The following is a 4,460-nucleotide window of genomic DNA, read 5'->3' as shown; positions in this document are numbered from 1 at the left end:
TATTATTTGTGTGTGTGTGTGTGTGTACCGTCAGATCAGATCTGAACGGTACAGGAGGAGATTGTCCTTCCTTTCCCGGCAGAGAATCTGGTGGATTTGAACCATGTGCCTCTGGGATTGCAGTGTGGAGTCAAGGATTCTGAAGCTTCGTCTGACATACTTTGGGCATGCTGCAAGGAGGGACTGGTCCTTGGAGAGGGACATCATGTTTGGGAGTGTGGAGGGATGGCGCAGGAGAGGAAGACCCTCGATGAGATGGATCGATTCTGTGAGTGGAGTGGTGGGAATGAGTGTGTTTGAGACGGCGAGGTTGGCACAGGATAGAAAGGCATTTAGGGCTCTTGTACATAGGGTCGCTATGAGTCGCAAACGACTTGATGGCACTTAACAACATTTGTTCCTTTGCTATACTGTTTCAATTATATTTCTTGTTAGATGCCCACAATGATTAGACGTCATTTTCAACTGGTAACACCTCCAAGTTGTTGTTGTTAAGTGCCATCAAGTCGCCTGTGACCCATAGCAATCCTATGTATAATAGCTCTGAATGTTGCCCTGTCCTGAGGCAATCTCACTGCCTCTGTCACACCTATTTTCATTGCCTGAGTTACTATGTCTCCTCTAGGGTCTTCCTCTCCTGTGCTGTCCCTCCACCCTTCAAAGCATGATGTCCTTCTCCAAAGACTAGTCCCTCACGACAACATGCCCAAAGTATGTAAGATAGAGCTTCAAGATCCTTGCCTCCAAGGAGCAACTTGGTTTCACGCTCAGACCAGTTTGTTCTTTTGGCGGTTCACAGTATAGCAACACAACTCAAAGACATCAATTCTTCCTCTGTCATCCTTAGTCATTGTCCAGCATAGCAAGTAATTGCAAAGACTGTGACTTGGATCAGCACAACTTAGTCTCTAGCCTGACATTGTTGCTCTGTAGCACTCTGGAGAGATCCCTGACAGCATAGCTGTCTTTTGATTTCCTGAGTGCTGGTGCCAAGAATGTTGATTGTGGAACATAGGAAGCTGAAATTGTTAACATCCTCAATTTTTTCTCCATCTATCAAGGTTTAAAGTTGTTCTTCAGTTCCTTGAGCTTAAGAAATGCTGAGCGAGTTCGGCCCTTTTGATTTTCCAACTCCAGCTCCTTGCACATTTCATTGTAATATTTTGCTTTGTCATCCTGTGCTTTGGAATCTTCTGTTCAGCTCTTTAGTATCTTGAATTCTTCCTTGTGCTTTGGCTTCTCTGTGCTTCAGTGCAATCTTCAGTTTCTTCTGACATGCATTTTGATCTTCTCTTCTGTCTTTGTAATGACCATTTGCACTCTTCCTGGAGAATACATTTGACATCCTCCCACAGCTCATTAGGTCTTCGCTCATTAATGTTCAAGGCCTCAAACCTGTTCCTGAGGTGGTTCTGAAATTCAGGTGGGATGAACTCAAAGTCATATTTTGGTTCCTGTGGATTCGGTTTAATTTTCCTCAGCATCAGCTTGAACTTGCATATGAGTAGCTGGTGGTCTGTTCCACAAGCAGCTCCTGGCCTTGTTTTCACAGCTGATTTTGAGCTTCTCCAGCTGTTTTTTTTCTGCAGATGTAATTGATCTGATTCCTATGCATACCATCAGGTGAAATCCATGTGTATAACCTGTGTTTATGTTTCTTATAAAACTTATTTGCAATGAATAGGTCATTGATTGTGCAAAATTCAATCATTCTATCTCCAGCTTAATTTCTCTCTCCAAGTCCATGTTTTCCAACTACTGATTCTTCTTCTCTGTTTCCAACTTCTGCATTCTAGTCACACATTGTTATGAAAGCTTCTTGATTTCATGTTCGATTGCTCTTTGACTGTAAAAGTTGGTAGAAATAATCTATTTCTTCTTCTTTGGCTCTGGTTGTTGGTGCATATATCTAAATGATAGTGGTATTCACTGGACTTCCTTGTAAGCGTATGGATATTATCCTGTCACTCACAATGTTGTACTTCAATACGGATCTAGAAATTACTTTTTTAACTATGAAAACAACTCCATTTTTCCTTGCCTTTTCATCCCAAGAGTAATATATCATATGATCATCTGACTTAAAATGCCCCAGCCGGTCCATCTCATCTCTCCAATGTCTAGTATGTCAATATTTATGCGTTCCATTTCTTTCTTAACAATATCTAATTTTTCTACATTCATGGTTCTCACATTCCATGTTCCAGTCACCATTGTCTGCTTACAACTGTTCCTCTTCCTTTGTATTTCCATACTTGAAAGTTCTACCTCAGTTGCCCTCTCTGTTAGTCTACATGTGTTCTGGTTAGCATGAATAAAATCAGGTGTTCTGGGATTCCCATTCTTCCCAGGGAAGCCACAATTCTTCTAAGGTTAGCCACAACATTGTCAATAATATCCGTAGTGCCACAGCCTCTTCTAAACACAGCTTGTGTTTTGTTTTAGGGTTTTTTTAGTTTTATAGTTTTCCATTTTATTCTAAAAACAACCTTTTCTGATATGTATTCAAATGAATATATTACCCTGTCTCATGGTATACAGAATTTGCCTATATTCTCCTATAAACTTATTAAACACTCATACTTATTAACTTATCAATGTTTAAGAATTTAAGCATAACAAGACTTTCTTCTTCCAACTTATAAAATTCTTTTTCCCACCTAAGTCAATATATATTTGACATTTGCATTATATGTGTATATAATGAAAAAAATATAAGTGTCAAATTGACCACAGAATTAAACAGTATACAGAGTCTTTGATAGAATTCAATTTGCAGAGGCAAAGTAGTTCAAGAAAGAGTAGTTCAAGCAACTGACTTCCTTATGAGATGGGTCCCAAAATTAAGTTATTAAAGATGCTAAAGATTTCCTTAATCTTTCTGTATTCTTTTAACAGGCAAGTATATATACTCTGAGTGTATGTAAACTACCATATATCTGATTTAGACTGTGAACTATGGTGGGGTTGATCTTCACCAAAGGCCCTAGGGTAAAAAGATGAGAGGTAGTATAGGAAAGGGAGGACACTTGTCCTTCATTTACTTACTCATGTCACTTACTAGAGAGGTAGAGTAGGCTATTAAAAAGTTTCCATGAGCTGAGAGATTAAGGTTATAATTGGGCAAATCAGGATGATGGCAGCCATTTGGTTACTACCTGTCAAACACCAAAAAATGACCTTCCTGCAAAACACAGGCAAAACTGTCTATTTGCTGTTCTACTATTTTGTCACCACTGTGCCTGTTGGCAGCATCATGATAGATGATAAAGAGATTGAGATTGTTAACAGTTTTGGTTTGCTTGGATCCATGCACTCTTGGTACCAACTGCCAGAAAATTAAAAGATGAGTTTCAATGGGAAAGTCTGCTGTCAGAGAACTCTCTGAAGTACTGAAGAGCAACAATATCAGTCTGGAGATTAAGGTGCACCTGATTCAGGCCATAGTCTTTGCAGTTACTTGTTGTGTGTCAGAAACCTGGACAATGACTAAGGATGATAGAAGGAGAGTTGATGCCTTTTAGCTGAGGTGTGAGAGAAGGGTATTAAATATACCATGGACTGCAAGGAGAACAATTAGGTTTGTCCTAGAGAGGGTGAGACCAGGCTGCTCCTTGGTGGCTAGGATTCTAAAGCTTCGTCTGACATACTTTGGACATGTTTCAAGGAGAGACTGGTCCTTGGAGAGGAACATCATGCTTGGGAGAATGGAGAAACAACACAAGAGAGGAAGACCCTAGATGAGATGGATTGATTTAGTAACTGGAATAATGGGGGTAGGTGTGTCAGAGATAATAAGATTGCCACAGGATAGAGCAGGGTTTGGGGCTGTTGTACAGAGGGTCGCTATGAGTCTTAGGTGGCCTGATGGCATATAACAACAACAGCTATTTTGCCTGTAATGAGGGCAAAGTGGGAGGTTTAACTAACTTAAAAACATCTAATGCAATCCATAAGCAGTCTGAATAATTTTTTAAAAAATTTATTCTGTGCTCACTTTGGCAGCATATATACTAGAAATGGAATGATACAGAGAAGATTAGCATGGCCCCTGCGCAAGGATGATACGCAAATTAGTGAAGCGTTCCATATTTTTTACCATTCCCCTGTAGCATCTGGTCCCCACTGGATCCTTTTCATTTCCTTCACCTGCTTCCCCCGCCAACCAAATTGTGCAGCTCTGCAACTGCATCCCTGCCCATTCTCACCCTTCAGCCCCCAACCCTCATCTCCTTGTACCCCCAATATGTTTTTCCCAATAAAATTTAAAAAATTTAAAAAAAATTATTCTGCATGAGGGAGAGAATAATTTAAAAGGGGTATATAATAGGGTATTATTGTTATCACAAGAGTCCAGAAGTAAGGTTGCATAGTGGAATGTACTCGGGGCAGTGGGAGGGGTGTGGGGGGATTGTATACCAAAAAAGGAATTTTGCTTTTCAAAGAGAGGAGCGAACTGG

The sequence above is a fragment of the Elephantulus edwardii genome, unplaced genomic scaffold, assembly GCF_000299155.1.
Source record: "Elephantulus edwardii isolate Elephantulus edwardi_28Jun2011 unplaced genomic scaffold, EleEdw1.0 scaffold00176, whole genome shotgun sequence".
Classification (NCBI taxonomy): Eukaryota; Metazoa; Chordata; class Mammalia; order Macroscelidea; family Macroscelididae; genus Elephantulus; species Elephantulus edwardii.
Note: the sequence above shows the minus strand (reverse complement) of the source record.